At 44.5% G+C, this 19,996-nt stretch overlaps 6 non-coding genes and 1 pseudogene across 6 annotated transcripts; all 7 read left to right on the forward strand.

Moving 5' to 3' along the window:
- The first annotated feature begins 779 nt into the window (after positions 1-779).
- On the forward strand, positions 780-970 carry LOC130333248 (U2 spliceosomal RNA). Its single transcript, XR_008875481.1, has one exon. It is a non-coding gene; the product is annotated as a U2 spliceosomal RNA (small nuclear RNA).
- Positions 971-3,061: 2,091 nt separating this feature from the next.
- Positions 3,062-3,252, forward strand: LOC130333249 (U2 spliceosomal RNA). The gene has a single exon (XR_008875482.1). It is a non-coding gene; the product is annotated as a U2 spliceosomal RNA (small nuclear RNA).
- A 2,088-nt stretch (positions 3,253-5,340) lies between these two features.
- On the forward strand, positions 5,341-5,531 carry LOC130333250 (U2 spliceosomal RNA). The gene has a single exon (XR_008875483.1). It is a non-coding gene; the product is annotated as a U2 spliceosomal RNA (small nuclear RNA).
- A 6,793-nt stretch (positions 5,532-12,324) lies between these two features.
- On the forward strand, positions 12,325-12,500 carry LOC130333288 (U2 spliceosomal RNA; annotated as a pseudogene).
- A 2,099-nt stretch (positions 12,501-14,599) lies between these two features.
- Positions 14,600-14,793, forward strand: LOC130333281 (U2 spliceosomal RNA). Its single transcript, XR_008875511.1, has one exon. It is a non-coding gene; the product is annotated as a U2 spliceosomal RNA (small nuclear RNA).
- A 2,104-nt stretch (positions 14,794-16,897) lies between these two features.
- Positions 16,898-17,089, forward strand: LOC130333278 (U2 spliceosomal RNA). Its single transcript, XR_008875509.1, has one exon. It is a non-coding gene; the product is annotated as a U2 spliceosomal RNA (small nuclear RNA).
- A 2,061-nt stretch (positions 17,090-19,150) lies between these two features.
- On the forward strand, positions 19,151-19,341 carry LOC130333251 (U2 spliceosomal RNA). Its single transcript, XR_008875484.1, has one exon. It is a non-coding gene; the product is annotated as a U2 spliceosomal RNA (small nuclear RNA).
- Positions 19,342-19,996: the final 655 nt, after the last annotated feature.

Below are 19,996 nucleotides of genomic sequence, written 5' to 3' on the forward strand. Positions count from 1 at the left end.
ATGTCACTCAATACCACTGACATCACTAGGTGTAAACAACATCTCTCCTTTGCTGTGTATGTGACTATGGAGCTGTTTGGTGATGTCGTCTATTACGGCCTTCATAGAAGCAACAGGAGATTGTTGCATCCATCTTGAACCCTCAGAACTACAGTGCTGTGATGTCACTCACTTCCACAGGCCTTGCAGAGTGTAAACAACAACAACCCAGCTTTGTTGTGTATGTAACCAAAGGGATTTGTGATGTCACCTAGAACCTTCACAGCAGCGACAGCTTTATGAGGAGCATCAGCACTGCTCTGCCTGAGCAGAACCATCACCGCCATAGGTTGTCAAATAACCCGGATTTAACCCACACAGGTAAGTCCAATGGGGTGCAGGCATGTCCTCTATGCTTACAGCTTCCCGTGGGTGTTGGTTTGATACCGTTTGGGGACAGCCAAGGAGGCATCTGCAGGCAACAAAGGTAGGTGTGTGCTTGTGTGTGTGTTTCCTATGCAGATCCTAAGCCCAGTGTCACATGCAAGTAGGAGGAGTAAGAAGGGTTCCTGGCAAATCCGGGTTATGGATTGCATTTAAAAAGGCCCCGTGGGAGTGCAATGGGCCCCTGTCTTGCTGCTTAGCAATAATGGTATGGGTTTAGGTTCTGCTGTGTGTACTGGTGGTTGACTGCCCCCCAGCCCAGAGTGTGCATGGAAAATTGTCTGGCAGCCTCCCTGACAGCAAGCAGTGATAGTGCCCATGAAGGGGACCTTGTTGGGCCCGCCCCTTTCACGGTTATCGCTTCTCGGCCTTTTGGCTAAGATCAAGTGTAGTATCTGTTCTTATCAGTTTAATATCTGATACGTCCCCTATCTGGGGACCATATATTAAATGGATTTTTGAGAACGGGGGCCGATTTCGAAGCTTGCTTCCGTCGCCCTATGCATTGACCCGATATGGCAGTATCTTCGGGTACAGTGCACCACCCCCTTACAGGGTTAAAAAGAAAGATTCCTACTTTCATTGCTACCTGCTTGCTGGCTAGCCAGCTAGCCAGCCCTGTGGGCCTTGCTGCTGCTGCAGCCAATAAACAAAAGGTGGTGCTGCTGCTGCTTCTGCTGCTTCTGCTTCTGCTTGTGTCTGGCCCCTGTTGGAGCGTCCAGGCACAGGACTTCTGCTGCTGCTGACTAAATGGCCTCCTTAATTGGATCATTTGAGTAGCCAGCACACCTGTGCAGGTAGGGCATGACATGATAGGCAGCTGCCTTGATAGCGGGTGGGTGCTGAATGTTCCTAATTGACAAAATAAGATTAATGCTTATGAAGAAATATAAAATCTCATCCCTTCCCCAATATCGCGCCACACCCCTACCCCTTAATTCCCTGGTTGAACGTGATGGACATATGTCTTTTTTCGACCGTACTAACTATGTAACTATGTAACATAACATGGGGGGGGGGGGGTCTCCTGGCTGTTCACACAGGTGTGTCATTGCTGTACATTGACCATGCATTGCTTCTGTGGTATTGCAAAGGCAAAGACAAATGCTTCCAGCCATCCATTGCACTAATGGATTGGTCATCAGCTGGCTGTCTATGTCCCGCATCAATATAGACCAAAGTACAGAGGGTTAGGCTATGCTATTGTGCACCTACCTGATGCATCAGAAGGTGCGAGGCCCTTGCTAAATTCTGTGCACAGACTTTGAGATCTATGCTTTAGACTGTATCTAAACCTGCTCCAACATGGACTGACATTCTGGCCTACTTTCAGCCGATGCGACTTGTCTGTCGCTGAACAGTCGGCTTTTTATGTATTCAGCACCTATGTATAATGTTGTAAAAATGCTCTAGAAGCTAAAGTCGCAGAAATGTCACACATATTTGGCCTGCAACTTTCTGTGCGACAAATTCAGACAGGAAAAATCAGTATAAATCCTTAGAAAATTATCCCCCAGTGTCTCCATCTGCTGGCGGTATTGAATAAGCATTGCTGCACTGATGGGGTATGCATTAGACGAAAAAAAAGAAGAAAAAGAAGAATAATACGCCCAGAAAAGAGGCGAAAAGGAGAAAAACGTAAAAAAACGTGAAAAAAAAGTAAGAGGAAGAGAAGGGAAAAAAAGGTGGAAATGGGTTTAAAAGTGATTTCGGCGGAGAAATATATATATATATATATATATATATATATATATATATATATATATATATGCGCACACACACACATAGATACGTATTCTCCGTTGAGATATTGCAGCCGCTGCTGTGTCCAGGCCCAGGAGCCTTAGCACTGTGCTGTGATGTCACTCAATACCACTGACATCACTAGGTGTAAACAACATCTCTCCTTTGCTGTGTATGTGACTATGGAGCTGTTTGGTGATGTCGTCTATTACGGCCTTCATAGAAGCAACAGGAGATTGTTGCATCCATCTTGAACCCTCAGAACTACAGTGCTATGATGTCACTCACTTCCACAGGCCTTGCAGAGTGTAAACAACAACAACCCAGCTTTGTTGTGTATGTAACCAAAGGGATTTGTGATGTCACCTAGAACCTTCACAGCAGCGACAGCTTTATGAGGAGCATCAGCACTGCTCTGCCTGAGCAGAACCATCACCGCCATAGGTTGTCAAATAACCCGGATTTAACCCACACAGGTAAGTCCAATGGGGTGCAGGCATGTCCTCTATGCTTACAGCTTCCCGTGGGTGTTGGTTTGATACCGTTTGGGGACAGCCAAGGAGGCATCTGCAGGCAACAAAGGTAGGTGTGTGCTTGTGTGTGTGTTTCCTATGCAGATCCTAAGCCCAGTGTCACATGCAAGTAGGAGGAGTAAGAAGGGTTCCTGGCAAATCCGGGTTATGGATTGCATTTAAAAAGGCCCCGTGGGAGTGCAATGGGCCCCTGTCTTGCTGCTTAGCAATAATGGTATGGGTTTAGGTTCTGCTGTGTGTACTGGTGGTTGACTGCCCCCCAGCCCAGAGTGTGCATGGAAAATTGTCTGGCAGCCTCCCTGACAGCAAGCAGTGATAGTGCCCATGAAGGGGACCTTGTTGGGCCCGCCCCTTTCACGGTTATCGCTTCTCGGCCTTTTGGCTAAGATCAAGTGTAGTATCTGTTCTTATCAGTTTAATATCTGATACGTCCCCTATCTGGGGACCATATATTAAATGGATTTTTGAGAACGGGGGCCGATTTCGAAGCTTGCTTCCGTCGCCCTATGCATTGACCCGATATGGCAGTATCTTCGGGTACAGTGCACCACCCCCTTACAGGGTTAAAAAGAAAGATTCCTACTTTCATTGCTACCTGCTTGCTGGCTAGCCAGCTAGCCAGCCCTGTGGGCCTTGCTGCTGCTGCAGCCAATAAACAAAAGGTGGTGCTGCTGCTGCTTCTGCTGCTTCTGCTTCTGCTTGTGTCTGGCCCCTGTTGGAGCGTCCAGGCACAGGACTTCTGCTGCTGCTGACTAAATGGCCTCCTTAATTGGATCATTTGAGTAGCCAGCACACCTGTGCAGGTAGGGCATGACATGATAGGCAGCTGCCTTGATAGCGGGTGGGTGCTGAATGTTCCTTATTGACAAAATAAGATTAATGCTTATGAAGAAATATAAAATCTCATCCCTTCCCCAATATCGCGCCACACCCCTACCCCTTAATTCCCTGGTTGAACGTGATGGACATATGTCTTTTTTCGACCGTACTAACTATGTAACTATGTAACATAACATGGGGGGGGGGGGGTCTCCTGGCTGTTCACACAGGTGTGTCATTGCTGTACATTGACCATGCATTGCTTCTGTGGTATTGCAAAGGCAAAGACAAATGCTTCCAGCCATCCATTGCACTAATGGATTGGTCATCAGCTGGCTGTCTATGTCCCGCATCAATATAGACCAAAGTACAGAGGGTTAGGCTATGCTATTGTGCACCTACCTGATGCATCAGAAGGTGCGAGGCCCTTGCTAAATTCTGTGCACAGACTTTGAGATCTATGCTTTAGACTGTATCTAAACCTGCTCCAACATGGACTGACATTCTGGCCTACTTTCAGCCGATGCGACTTGTCTGTCGCTGAACAGTCGCTTTTTATGTATTCAGCACCTATGTATAATGTTGTAAAAATGCTCTAGAAGCTAAAGTCGCAGAAATGTCACACATATTTGGCCTGCAACTTTCTGTGCGACAAATTCAGACAGGAAAAATCAGTATAAATCCTTAGAAAATTATCCCCCAGTGTCTCCATCTGCTGGCGGTATTGAATAAGCATTGCTGCACTGATGGGGTATGCATTAGACGAAAAAAAAGAAGAAAAAGAAGAATAATACGCCCAGAAAAGAGGCGAAAAGGAGAAAAACGTAAAAAAACGTGAAAAAAAAGTAAGAGGAAGAGAAGGGAAAAAAAGGTGGAAATGGGTTTAAAAGTGATTTCGGCGGAGAAATATATATATATATATATATATATATATATATATATATATATATGCGCACACACACACATAGATATAAACGTATTCTCCGTTGAGATATTGCAGCCGCTGCTGTGTCCAGGCCCAGGAGCCTTAGCACTGTGCTGTGATGTCACTCAATACCACTGACATCACTAGGTGTAAACAACATCTCTCCTTTGCTGTGTATGTGACTATGGAGCTGTTTGGTGATGTCGTCTATTACGGCCTTCATAGAAGCAACAGGAGATTGTTGCATCCATCTTGAACCCTCAGAACTACAGTGCTATGATGTCACTCACTTCCACAGGCCTTGCAGAGTGTAAACAACAACAACCCAGCTTTGTTGTGTATGTAACCAAAGGGATTTGTGATGTCACCTAGAACCTTCACAGCAGCGACAGCTTTATGAGGAGCATCAGCACTGCTCTGCCTGAGCAGAACCATCACCGCCATAGGTTGTCAAATAACCCGGATTTAACCCACACAGGTAAGTCCAATGGGGTGCAGGCATGTCCTCTATGCTTACAGCTTCCCGTGGGTGTTGGTTTGATACCGTTTGGGGACAGCCAAGGAGGCATCTGCAGGCAACAAAGGTAGGTGTGTGCTTGTGTGTGTGTTTCCTATGCAGATCCTAAGCCCAGTGTCACATGCAAGTAGGAGGAGTAAGAAGGGTTCCTGGCAAATCCGGGTTATGGATTGCATTTAAAAAGGCCCCGTGGGAGTGCAATGGGCCCCTGTCTTGCTGCTTAGCAATAATGGTATGGGTTTAGGTTCTGCTGTGTGTACTGGTGGTTGACTGCCCCCCAGCCCAGAGTGTGCATGGAAAATTGTCTGGCAGCCTCCCTGACAGCAAGCAGTGATAGTGCCCATGAAGGGGACCTTGTTGGGCCCGCCCCTTTCACGGTTATCGCTTCTCGGCCTTTTGGCTAAGATCAAGTGTAGTATCTGTTCTTATCAGTTTAATATCTGATACGTCCCCTATCTGGGGACCATATATTAAATGGATTTTTGAGAACGGGGGCCGATTTCGAAGCTTGCTTCCGTCGCCCTATGCATTGACCCGATATGGCAGTATCTTCGGGTACAGTGCACCACCCCCTTACAGGGTTAAAAAGAAAGATTCCTACTTTCATTGCTACCTGCTTGCTGGCTAGCCAGCTAGCCAGCCCTGTGGGCCTTGCTGCTGCTGCAGCCAATAAACAAAAGGTGGTGCTGCTGCTGCTTCTGCTGCTTCTGCTTCTGCTTGTGTCTGGCCCCTGTTGGAGCGTCCAGGCACAGGACTTCTGCTGCTGCTGACTAAATGGCCTCCTTAATTGGATCATTTGAGTAGCCAGCACACCTGTGCAGGTAGGGCATGACATGATAGGCAGCTGCCTTGATAGCGGGTGGGTGCTGAATGTTCCTAATTGACAAAATAAGATTAATGCTTATGAAGAAATATAAAATCTCATCCCTTCCCCAATATCGCGCCACACCCCTACCCCTTAATTCCCTGGTTGAACGTGATGGACATATGTCTTTTTTCGACCGTACTAACTATGTAACTATGTAACATAACATGGGGGGGGGGGGGTCTCCTGGCTGTTCACACAGGTGTGTCATTGCTGTACATTGACCATGCATTGCTTCTGTGGTATTGCAAAGGCAAAGACAAATGCTTCCAGCCATCCATTGCACTAATGGATTGGTCATCAGCTGGCTGTCTATGTCCCGCATCAATATAGACCAAAGTACAGAGGGTTAGGCTATGCTATTGTGCACCTACCTGATGCATCAGAAGGTGCGAGGCCCTTGCTAAATTCTGTGCACAGACTTTGAGATCTATGCTTTAGACTGTATCTAAACCTGCTCCAACATGGACTGACATTCTGGCCTACTTTCAGCCGATGCGACTTGTCTGTCGCTGAACAGTCGCTTTTTATGTATTCAGCACCTATGTATAATGTTGTAAAAATGCTCTAGAAGCTAAAGTCGCAGAAATGTCACACATATTTGGCCTGCAACTTTCTGTGCGACAAATTCAGACAGGAAAAATCAGTATAAATCCTTAGAAAATTATCCCCCAGTGTCTCCATCTGCTGGCGGTATTGAATAAGCATTGCTGCACTGATGGGGTATGCATTAGACGAAAAAAAAGAAGAAAAAGAAGAATAATACGCCCAGAAAAGAGGCGAAAAGGAGAAAAACGTAAAAAAACGTGAAAAAAAAGTAAGAGGAAGAGAAGGGAAAAAAAGGTGGAAATGGGTTTAAAAGTGATTTCGGCGGAGAAATATATATATATATATATATATATATATATATATATATGCGCACACACACACATAGATATAAACGTATTCTCCGTTGAGATATTGCAGCCGCTGCTGTGTCCAGGCCCAGGAGCCTTAGCACTGTGCTGTGATGTCACTCAATACCACTGACATCACTAGGTGTAAACAACATCTCTCCTTTGCTGTGTATGTGACTATGGAGCTGTTTGGTGATGTCGTCTATTACGGCCTTCATAGAAGCAACAGGAGATTGTTGCATCCATCTTGAACCCTCAGAACTACAGTGCTATGATGTCACTCACTTCCACAGGCCTTGCAGAGTGTAAACAACAACAACCCAGCTTTGTTGTGTATGTAACCAAAGGGATTTGTGATGTCACCTAGAACCTTCACAGCAGCGACAGCTTTATGAGGAGCATCAGCACTGCTCTGCCTGAGCAGAACCATCACCGCCATAGGTTGTCAAATAACCCGGATTTAACCCACACAGGTAAGTCCAATGGGGTGCAGGCATGTCCTCTATGCTTACAGCTTCCCGTGGGTGTTGGTTTGATACCGTTTGGGGACAGCCAAGGAGGCATCTGCAGGCAACAAAGGTAGGTGTGTGCTTGTGTGTGTGTTTCCTATGCAGATCCTAAGCCCAGTGTCACATGCAAGTAGGAGGAGTAAGAAGGGTTCCTGGCAAATCCGGGTTATGGATTGCATTTAAAAAGGCCCCGTGGGAGTGCAATGGGCCCCTGTCTTGCTGCTTAGCAATAATGGTATGGGTTTAGGTTCTGCTGTGTGTACTGGTGGTTGACTGCCCCCCAGCCCAGAGTGTGCATGGAAAATTGTCTGGCAGCCTCCCTGACAGCAAGCAGTGATAGTGCCCATGAAGGGGACCTTGTTGGGCCCGCCCCTTTCACGGTTATCGCTTCTCGGCCTTTTGGCTAGATCAAGTGTCTGGTCAGGAGGATCCTGGGAGTTTGTCCTACCTTTCCAAGGGGGGCTGCTACGAGGAACCGAAAAGGCGATCGACAAGATGGGTGTTCGCATCCGTTACCTTACATCCGGTGAAACGCGGATTCGTTTTTCCTTTCGCTTTGATGTTGATGAAGACAAGCAAGAACTCGTCCAACTTTCTTATTTTGTGAAAGAAACTCTCTACAAGCTTCTTGGGGTGAAGAAAGAGAACATCGTCTGTCTCAGAGATCCTCGGAAGGGCAGCTTCATCCTAACTCTGGACTCTGCTTATGCATGCCAGAATCTTTTTGAGAAGCTGAAAAGCAATCAAGACCTTGCTGAGCTTGATGGGATCACGGTCACAGTGTTGTATACTGGAGGCGATATTCCTCTAGTTGTGTGTATGCACAATCCCTTTGTGACTGTGTCCCATATTGAGCTCTTTTTGGGGAAATACTGCAGTTCTGTTAAGTATTCCCATAAGGTGATGAATTCAGAAGACCTATGGACGGGGAAACATAAGTTTTTTGTGAAAATGAAGGAGGATGCTACTGGCATTGGAGGGTTGTGTCATCCACCCTCCAACTTTTCTATCGGTCGGGATAAGGGCTATTTGTTTTATCCCGAGATGCCTACTTTTTGTAGGAAATGTAAGAAATTCGGACATACTATGGAAGTTTGCACGGACACTACAGTTCGCTGTGGTCGGTGCAATCAAGAAGGCCATGTTTCTAAGGACTGTGCTAAAATCGTCTGCAACATTTGTGGTGAAGAAGGCCATGCCTTTAAAGATTGCAGTCTCCGTTCCAGTGTAGCTAGATCGTGGGCTGACCGTGTAGCGGGGAGAGTGGGTGTAGTGCAAGCTGAAGTACCACCTGCGAAAGCACCCCAGCGGTCTGAGGCGCCTTCAGAAAAGCCGGCTGTAACTTCTCATGTCGTGGCGGAGCTTATGGACCTTTCTGCTGTGCCTGAGACAGAGGGGAGACCTTCTGTGGAGGGTTCTGGTGGTGGAGGGTCACTAGTGAGCAGTGAAGCCATGGAGGTTGGCGTGAAGGAGATCAAGCGGAAGAAGGAACTTGGAGATGAGCCACAACTTGGCATTAAACGGCCTGTCAAAAAAAGCTCAGACGAATGTGAGGACAGTCAACATGCATGGAGGCCTTCTATAAGATCAGCGTCCGATCCAAAAAATATCAAAGAGTTCGAAAGCCCGGAGTCACCTGTGGGTTTCATATCGGACTCAAACTCCAGTAGCGAATAGCTTCCTTAAAGTGCTCCTCTCTTAATGTGAGAGGTCTAAAGAGCCCTACGAGAAGGGCTGCTTTGTTTAGTTTTTTAGAGACCTTGGACTGTTCTCTGTTCTTTTTACAAGAATGTGGAATTGAACATAGTCCAAACTATGAGGACCTTTGTCGTAGCTGGACTTTGGGACCATCGGTCTGGTCGGGTGACAATCTGAACAGATCTTCAGGTGTTGGGATCTTGTTTAGAGGTTCAGATGTACAAGTTTTGTCCTTCTTAGAAATTATACCTGGTAGAGCGCTATTAGTTAATATTAAGTACAATGGCTCAGAGATTAAGCTTTTTAACATCTATGCTTCTCCTGAAAAAAATGAGAGAGCCGACTTGATTAATGATATTCAGGCTTTTATCCCAGGTTCAACACCTATTTTAATGGCTGGAGATTTTAATTGTTGTATGAGTGGTGATCATCGTGAGAGTGGAAGTGTGCATGTCAGAGTGGATAAAACAGAGAAACAGATTAAGAGTATGACTGAGGATTTTAACTTTACCGATGTCTGGAGGAGAAAATACCCAGACGACCCTGGTTACACATGGGAAAATAATGTCTGCAAATCCAGGATTGATTTTATTTTTTTATCGGAAAGTTTTAATCTAGTTGAGGTTTCTCTTTTATCGAATATTTTCTCTGATCATAAGTTATTACATGCACATGTCACTTTACCTGGCCTAGAGAAAGGCAGAGGCGTTTGGAAGCTCAACACTACTTTATTAGAGGACATGAAAACAAAAAATGATTTTATTGCTGCTTATAACAAATGGAGATTGCGTCAATCCCAATATAAAAATATTTTGGATTGGTGGGAGGATGTTAAAAAGTGGACTAAACTGTTTTTTATCCGTGTGGGCATCCAAAAGGCTAAGGAGAAAAAGTTATGGTTTAAAATGTTAAACACTAAAATCCAAACATATTATAAACTAAAGCAAGCCGGGCTTGAGATGGATGATGTTATTGCTCAGACAAAGAATGAAATAAAAAATGCCATTAGTCAAAAAGGAAAAGAAATGATTTTTAACAGCAAGGTGCAATGTCTGGAGAATGATGAAAAGTGTTCGAGATTCTTTTTTAAGAAGGTGGTGGGAAAGAAAGAAATGATATCTGTAATAGAAGGGAAGATAACTAATGAAGAGATGTTGCGAGAAGCACAAGTATTTTATCAGGAGCTTTTTAATAAAAAAGATATTGATATTTCCTTTACTAATGATGTTTTAGATACCTTGGATTCAAAACTTGACAAAACTGACCAAGAGAGCCTTTGTGATGAAATCTTTTTACCTGAACTTTTAAGCACTTTTAAGAGTTTTTTAAATGGTAAAACACCTGGTTCGGATGGGTTGCCAGTTGAATTTTATCTGTGTTTTTGGTCCATTTTAAAAGATGATCTTTTAGGTATTTTTAACTGTGCTTTTAAATCTGAGATTTTACCTGCGTCCTGGAGAGATGGTGTTGTTACTCTGATTTTTAAAAAAGGAGACATCTCTAAATTAGAAAATTGGAGGCCTATTACCCTGCTAAATACAGACTATAAGGTTTTAGCAAAAATTTTAGCAAATAGGCTCAAGCAGGTAATTTCTAAGGTTATACACAGTGACCAAGTATGCGGAGTACCTGGAAGGAAAATAAGTGATCATCTAAACCTTGTAAAAGATGTTTTATGGTATCAGAAACAATGTGATCAGAAATTGGCAATTTTATCCTTGGATTTTCAAAAGGCTTATGACCGTGTTTCTCATGATTTTTTATGGTTGGTTTTAAAGAAAATGAATTTTCCTGATTTTATTGTTGGAAAAATTGCACTTTTATATAAAAACTGTTTTAGTCGTATTTTAATTAACGGTTTTTTATCCCAAGAGGTATGTTTACAGTCTGGGGTGAAACAGGGGTGCCCCCTATCACCCATTCTTTTCATATGTGCAATAGAACCTCTGTTGAATGTTTTGAGAAAAGATAAGCTCATTAGAGGAGTGCCAATCCCTGGAAGTGGAGGACAGAGCGTAAAGACGATAGCATACATGGATGATGTTAATATTCTATGTCCAGATGAACCATCCCTGAAACGTGCTATCAGACAGACAGAATTTTTTTGTGAGGGCTCTGGCTTCAAATTAAATAAAAATAAATGTGATTGCTTTGCAATAGGGAATTGGGGCAATACGGAGGTGAATGTGCAATATGATAAAATCAAAATCTTGGGTGTCATCTTTGACAATGAAAATAATGGAGAGGAAAGCTGGTCCATCGTCAAAGAGAAAGTGCAAAAGAAAATAAGTTTTTGGAAAATGAGGAAATTAACAATAGAAGGAAAAGTACTGATAATGAAAGCTTTGTTGCTACCTATCATGCTATATTTAAGCTTGGTTTTCCCACCGAGTGAACGCACCTTAAAGTTTTTAAACAAGATTTGCTTTCATTTTTTATGGGGGTCTAAAATGGATAAACTCAGGAGAGATGTAATGATGAAGACAAAGAAATTGGGGGGTAAGGATGTGCCTGATTTAAAAAGGTTTTTATATATTCACTTTTTTTCTATGTGTTTTAATGGCTTGCAAAGAAACTGTTATTGGTCTTATTTTTTAAAATATGCTGCAGGTCACATTTTTAGAAAAAGAAAGTGGATAACCTTACCTTTAACGTCCCCAATCTTATTTATTCCCCCAGCGCACTATGTGGTTTTAGAAAAGATTATTCGTATTTATGGCATTGCTAATTTTAGTCAAGAAATTTATAGTAATGCACGAAAATTAGTTCCTGAAATCAGGAAGATAGAACAGATTTGCTTAATATCTAATTATTCCACTGAGAAATCTCTAAGAGTTTGGAGGATGGTGAATATGGGATTCTTATCTAATGACTTAAAAGATCTGGCCTGGCAGATAGCACATCAATGTTTGCCTACCAGAGAATTCCAACACAGAAGAGGATTGTGTCGTAGTGCAAAGTGCCCGAGAATGGGGTGTCCTAGTGAGGAAACAGTTTTACACCTTTTTTGGAACTGTTTTTACGCCCAAGAGATATGGCATTTGATAGGACCCTTACTAAAATTCATTTCTGATCTTAATTTTTTAAATCATGAAGTTATTTTATATGGATTTTATAATGTTTTATCTGTGGAAAAGTCTCGGGTTTTGTGGATTAGTATAAATTGTATTAAAATTGCACTATGGAAGACGAGGAATATTCTTCTTTTTAAAAGAGACACTATTACCTCTAAAGATTGTGTTCGCCTAGCTCTTAGTGAGATGTATGTTTTCTATTTATTGGATAAAAAAAGATTAGGTCACAAAGTGGCTAAAAGTCTTTGGAATCTACATCTGTGGAATATGCTTTTAGCAGACTAAGTATAATCTGGACTGCGTAAGGTCTTTTAGTCTAAGAATATTATATCTAAAAGTAAAAAATCTGTTCTTATCAGTTTAATATCTGATACGTCCCCTATCTGGGGACCATATATTAAATGGATTTTTGAGAACGGGGGCCGATTTCGAAGCTTGCTTCCGTCGCCCTATGCATTGACCCGATATGGCAGTATCTTCGGGTACAGTGCACCACCCCCTTACAGGGTTAAAAAGAAAGATTCCTACTTTCATTGCTACCTGCTTGCTGGCTAGCCAGCTAGCCAGCCCTGTGGGCCTTGCTGCTGCTGCAGCCAATAAACAAAAGGTGGTGCTGCTGCTGCTTCTGCTGCTTCTGCTTCTGCTTGTGTCTGGCCCCTGTTGGAGCGTCCAGGCACAGGACTTCTGCTGCTGCTGACTAAATGGCCTCCTTAATTGGATCATTTGAGTAGCCAGCACACCTGTGCAGGTAGGGCATGACATGATAGGCAGCTGCCTTGATAGCGGGTGGGTGCTGAATGTTCCTAATTGACAAAATAAGATTAATGCTTATGAAGAAATATAAAATCTCATCCCTTCCCCAATATCGCGCCACACCCCTACCCCTTAATTCCCTGGTTGAACGTGATGGACATATGTCTTTTTTCGACCGTACTAACTATGTAACTATGTAACATAACATGGGGGGGGGGGGGGTCTCCTGGCTGTTCACACAGGTGTGTCATTGCTGTACATTGACCATGCATTGCTTCTGTGGTATTGCAAAGGCAAAGACAAATGCTTCCAGCCATCCATTGCACTAATGGATTGGTCATCAGCTGGCTGTCTATGTCCCGCATCAATATAGACCAAAGTACAGAGGGTTAGGCTATGCTATTGTGCACCTACCTGATGCATCAGAAGGTGCGAGGCCCTTGCTAAATTCTGTGCACAGACTTTGAGATCTATGCTTTAGACTGTATCTAAACCTGCTCCAACATGGACTGACATTCTGGCCTACTTTCAGCCGATGCGACTTGTCTGTCGCTGAACAGTCGCTTTTTATGTATTCAGCACCTATGTATAATGTTGTAAAAATGCTCTAGAAGCTAAAGTCGCAGAAATGTCACACATATTTGGCCTGCAACTTTCTGTGCGACAAATTCAGACAGGAAAAATCAGTATAAATCCTTAGAAAATTATCCCCCAGTGTCTCCATCTGCTGGCGGTATTGAATAAGCATTGCTGCACTGATGGGGTATGCATTAGACGAAAAAAAAGAAGAAAAAGAAGAATAATACGCCCAGAAAAGAGGCGAAAAGGAGAAAAACGTAAAAAAACGTGAAAAAAAAGTAAGAGGAAGAGAAGGGAAAAAAAGGTGGAAATGGGTTTAAAAGTGATTTCGGCGGAGAAATATATATATATATATATATATATATATATATATATATATATATATGCGCACACACACACATAGATATAAACGTATTCTCCGTTGAGATATTGCAGCCGCTGCTGTGTCCAGGCCCAGGAGCCTTAGCACTGTGCTGTGATGTCACTCAATACCACTGACATCACTAGGTGTAAACAACATCTCTCCTTTGCTGTGTATGTGACTATGGAGCTGTTTGGTGATGTCGTCTATTACGGCCTTCATAGAAGCAACAGGAGATTGTTGCATCCATCTTGAACCCTCAGAACTACAGTGCTATGATGTCACTCACTTCCACAGGCCTTGCAGAGTGTAAACAACAACAACCCAGCTTTGTTGTGTATGTAACCAAAGGGATTTGTGATGTCACCTAGAACCTTCACAGCAGCGACAGCTTTATGAGGAGCATCAGCACTGCTCTGCCTCTGCCTGAGCAGAACCATCCACCGCCATAGGTTGTCAAATAACCCGGATTTAACCCACACAGGTAAGTCCAATGGGGTGCAGGCATGTCCTCTATGCTTACAGCTTCCCGTGGGTGTTGGTTTGATACCGTTTGGGGGACAGCCAAGGAGGCATCTGCAGGCAACAAAGGTAGGTGTGTGCTTGTGTGTGTGTTTCCTATGCAGATCCTAAGCCCAGTGTCACATGCAAGTAGGAGGAGTAAGAAGGGTTTCCTGGCAAATCCGGGTTATGGATTGCATTTAAAAGGCCCCGTGGGAGTGCAATGGGCCCCTGTCTTGCTGCTTAGCAATAATGGTATGGGTTTAGGTTCTGCTGTGTGTACTGGTGGTTGACTGCCCCCCAGCCCAGAGTGTGCATGGAAAATTGTCTGGCAGCCTCCCTGACAGCAAGCAGTGATAGTGCCCATGAAGGGGACCTTGTTGGGCCCGCCCCTTTCACGGTTATCGCTTTCTCGGCCTTTTGGCTAAGATCAAGTGTAGTATCTGTTCTTATCAGTTTAATATCTGATACGGTCCCCCTATCTGGGGACCATATATTAAATGGATTTTTGAGAACGGGGGCCGATTTCGAAGCTTGCTTCCGTCGCCCTATGCATTGACCCGATATGGCAGTATCTTCGGGTACAGTGCACCACCACCCCTTACAGGGTTAAAAAGAAAGATTCCTACTTTCATTGCTACCTGCTTGCTGGCTAGCCAGCTAGCCAGCCCTGTGGGCCTTGCTGCTGCTGCAGCCAATAAACAAAAGGTGGTGCTGCTGCTGCTTCTGCTGCTTCTGCTTCTGCTTGTGTCTGGCCCCTGTTGGAGCGTCCAGGCACAGGACTTCTGCTGCTGCTGACTAAATGGCCTCCTTAATTGGATCATTTGAGTAGCCAGCACACCTGTGCAGGTAGGGCATGACATGATAGGCAGCTGCCTTGATAGCGGGTGGGTGCTGAATGTTCCTAATTGACAAAATAAGATTAATGCTTATGAAGAAATATAAAATCTCATCCCTTCCCCAATATCGCGCCACCACCCCTACCCCTTAATTCCCTGGTTGAACGTGATGGACATATGTCTTTTTTCGACCGTACTAACTATGTAACTATGTAACATAACATGGGGGGGGGGGGGGGGTCTCCTGGCTGTTCACAACAGGTGTGTCATTGCTGTACATTGACCATGCATTGCTTCTGTGGTATTGCAAAGGCAAAGACAAATGCTTCCAGCCATCCATTGCACTAATGGATTGGTCATCAGCTGGCTGTCTATGTCCCCGCATCAATATAGACCAAAGTACAGAGGGTTAGGCTATGCTATTGTGCACCTACCTGATGCATCAGAAGGTGCGAGGCCCTTGCTAAATTCTGTGCACAGACTTTGAGATCTATGCTTTAGACTGTATCTAAACCTGCTCCAACATGGACTGACATTCTGGCCTACTTTCAGCCGATGCCGACTTGTCTGTCGCTGAACAGTCGCTTTTTATGTATTCAGCACCTATGTATAATGTTGTAAAAATGCTCTAGAAGCTAAAGTCGCAGAAATGTCACACATATTTGGCCTGCAACTTTCTGTGCGACAAATTCAGACAGGAAAAATCAGTATAAATCCTTAGAAAATTATCCCCCAGTGTCTCCATCTGCTGGCGGTATTGAATAAGCATTGCTGCACTGATGGGGTATGCATTAGACGAAAAAAAAGAAGAAAAAGAAGAATAATACGCCCAGAAAAGAGGCGAAAAGGAGAAAAAACGGAGAAAAAACGTAAAAAAGAGAAAAAAAGTAAGAGGAAGAGAAGGGAAAAAAAGGTGGAAATGGGTTTAAAAGTGATTTCGGCGGAGAAATATATATATATATATATATATATATATATATATATATATATGCGCACACACACACATAGATATAAACGTATTCTCCGTTGAGATATTGCAGCCGCTGCTGTGTCCCAGGCCCAGGAGCCTTAGCACTGTGCTGTGATGTCACTCAATACCACTGACATCACTAGGTGTAAACAACATCTCTCCTTTGCTGTGTATGTGACTATGGAGCTGTTTGGTGATGTCGTCTATTACGGCCTTCATAGAAGCAACAGGAGATTGTTGCATCCATCTTGAACCCTCAGAACTACAGTGCTATGATGTCACTCACTTCCACAGGCCTTGCAGAGTGTAAACAACAACAACCCAGCTTTGTTGTGTATGTAACCAAAGGGATTTGTGATGTCACCTAGAACCTTCACAGCAGCGACAGCTTTATGAGGAGCATCAGCACTGCTCTGCCTGAGCAGAACCATCACCGCCATAGGTTGTCAAATAACCCGGATTTAACCCACACAGGTAAGTCCAATGGGGTGCAGGCATGTCCTCTATGCTTACAGCTTCCCGTGGGTGTTGGTTTGATACCGTTTGGGGACAGCCAAGGAGGCATCTGCAGGCAACAAAGGTAGGTGTGTGCTTGTGTGTGTGTTTCCTATGCAGATCCTAAGCCCAGTGTCACATGCAAGTAGGAGGAGTAAGAAGGGTTCCTGGCAAATCCGGGTTATGGATTGCATTTAAAAAGGCCCGTGGGAGTGCAATGGGCCCCTGTCTTGCTGCTTAGCAATAATGGTATGGGTTTAGGTTCTGCTGTGTGTACTGGTGGTTGACTGCCCCCCAGCCCAGAGTGTGCATGGAAAATTGTCTGGCAGCCTCCCTGACAGCAAGCAGTGATAGTGCCCATGAAGGGGACCTTGTTGGGCCCGCCCCTTTCACGGTTATCGCTTCTCGGCCTTTTGGCTAAGATCAAGTGTAGTATCTGTTCTTATCAGTTTAATATCTGATACGTCCCCTATCTGGGGACCATATATTAAATGGATTTTTGAGAACGGGGGCCGATTTCGAAGCTTGCTTCCGTCGCCCTATGCATTGGACCCGATATGGCAGTATCTTCGGGTACAGTGCACCACCCCCTTACAGGTTAAAAAGAAAGATTCCTACTTTCATTGCTACCCTGCTTGCTGGCTAGCCAGCTAGCCAGCCCTGTGGGCCTTGCTGCTGCTGCAGCCAATAAACAAAAGGTGGTGCTGCTGCTGCTTCTGCTGCTTCTGCTTCTGCTTGTGTCTGGGCCCCTGTTGGAGCGTCCAGGCACAGGACTTCTGCTGCTGCTGACTAAATGGCCTCCTTAATTGGATCATTTGAGTAGCCAGCACACCTGTGCAGGTAGGGCATGACATGATAGGCAGCTGCTTGATAGCGGGTGGGTGCTGAATGTCCTAATTGACAAAATAAGATTAATGCTTATGAAGAAATATAAAATCTCATCCCTTCCCCAATATCGCGCCACACCCCTACCCCTTAATTCCCTGTTGAACGTGATGGACATATGTCTTTTTCGACCGTACTAACTATGTAACTATGTAACATAACATGGGGGGGGGGGTCTCCTGCTGTTCACACAGGTGTGTCATTGCTGTACATTGACCATGCATTGCTTCTGTGTATTGCAAAGGCAAAGAGACAAATGCTTCCAGCCATCCATTGCACTAATGGATTGGTCATCAGCTGGCTGTCTATGTCCCGCATCAATATAGACCAAAGTACAGAGGGTTAGGCTATGCTATTGTTGCACCTACCTGAATGCATCAGAAGGTGCGAGGCCCTTGCTAAATTCTGTGCACAGACTTGAGATCTATGCTTTAGACTGTATCTAACCTGCTCCAACATGGACTGACATTCTGGCCTACTTTCAGCCGATGCGACTTGTCTGTCGCTGAACAGTCGCTTTTTATGTATTCAGCACCTATGTATAATGTTGTAAAAATGCTCTAGAAGCTAAAGTCGCAGAAATGTCACACATATTTGGCCTGCAACTTTCTGTGCGACAATTCAGACAGGAAAAATCAGTATAAATCCTTAGAAAAATTATCCCCCAGTGTCTCCATCTGCTGGCGGTATTGAATAAGCATTGCTGCACTGATGGGGTATGCATTAGACGAAAAAAAAGAAGAAAAAGAAGAATAATAACGCCCAGAAAAGAGGCGAAAAGGAGAAAAACGTTAAAAAATACGTGAAAAAAAAGTAAGAGGAAGAGAAGGGAAAAAAAAGGTGGAATGGGTTTAAAAGTGATTTCGGCGGAGAAATATATATATATATATATATATATATATATATATATATATATATATATATATATATGCGCACACACACACATAGATATAAACGTATTCTCCGTTGAGATATTGCAGCCGCTGCTGTGTCCAGGCCCAGGAGCCTTAGCACTGTGCTGTGATGTCACTCAATACCACTGATGTATGTGACTATGGAGCTGTTTGGTGATGTCGTCTATTACGGCCTTCATAGAAGCAACAGGAGATTGTTGCATCCATCTTGAACCCTCAGAACTACAGTGCTATGATGTCACTCACTTCCACAGGCCTTGCAGAGTGTAAACAACAACAACCCAGCTTTGTTGTGTATGTAACCAAAGGGATTTGTGATGTCACCTAGAACCTTCACAGCAGCGACAGCTTTATGAGGAGCATCAGCACTGCTCTGCCTGAGCAGAACCATCACCGCCATAGGTTGTCAAATAACCTGGATTTAACCCACACAGGTAAGTCCAATGGGGTGCAGGCATGTCCTCTATGCTTACAGCTTCCCGTGGGTGTTGGTTTGATACCGTTTGGGGACAGCCAAGGAGGCATCTGCAGGCAACAAAGGTAGGTGTGTGCTTGTGTGTGTGTTTCCTATGCAGATCCTAAGCCCAGTGTCACATGCAAGTAGGAGGAGTAAGAAGGGTTCCTGGCAAATCCGGGTTATGGATTGCATTTAAAAAGGCCCCGTGGGAGTGCAATGGGCCCCTGTCTTGCTGCTTAGCAATAATGGTATGGGTTAGGTTCTGCTGTGTGTACTGGTGGTTGACTGCCCCCCAGCCAGAGTGTGCATGGAAAATTGTCTGGCAGCCTCCCTGACAGCAAGCAGTGATAGTGCCCATGAAGGGGACCTTGTTGGGCCCGCCCCTTTCACGGTTATCGCTTCTCGGCCTTTTGGCTAAGATCAAGTGTAGTATCTGTTCTTATCAGTTTAATATCTGATACGTCCCCTATCTGGGGACCATATATTAAATGGATTTTTGAGAACGGGGGCCGATTTCGAAGCTTGCTTCCGTCGCCCTATGCATTGACCCGATATGGCAGTATCTTCGGGTACAGTGCACCACCCCCTTACAGGGTTAAAAAGAAAGATTCCTACTTTCATTGCTACCTGCTTGCTGGCTAGCCAGCTAGCCAGCCCTGTGGGCCTTGCTGCTGCTGCAGCCAATAAACAAAAGGTGTGCTGCTGCTGCTTCTGCTGCTTCTGCTTCTGCTTGTGTCTGGCCCCTGTTGGAGCGTCCAGGCACAGGACTTCTGCTGCTGCTGACTAAATGGCCTCCTTAATTGGATCATTTGAGTAGCCAGCACACCTGTGCAGGTAGGGCATGACATGATAGGCAGCTGCCTTGATAGCGGGTGGGTGCTGAATGTTCCTAATTGACAAAATAAGATTAATGCTTATGAAGAAATATAAAATCTCATCCCTTCCCCAATATCGCGCCACACCCCTACCCCTTAATTCCTGGTTGAACGTGATGGACATATGTCTTTTTCGACCGTACTAACTATGTAACTATGTAACATAACATGGGGGGGGGGGGGTCTCCTGGCTGTTCACACAGGTGTGTCATTGCTGTACATTGACCATGCATTGCTTCTGTGGTATTGCAAAGGCAAAGACAAATGCTTCCAGCCATCCATTGCACTAATGGATTGGTCATCAGCTGGCTGTCTATGTCCCGCATCAATATAGACCAAAGTACAGAGGGTTAGGCTATGCTATT

This window comes from Hyla sarda, unplaced genomic scaffold (assembly GCF_029499605.1).
Source record: "Hyla sarda isolate aHylSar1 unplaced genomic scaffold, aHylSar1.hap1 scaffold_402, whole genome shotgun sequence".
NCBI lineage: Eukaryota > Metazoa > Chordata > Amphibia > Anura > Hylidae > Hyla > Hyla sarda.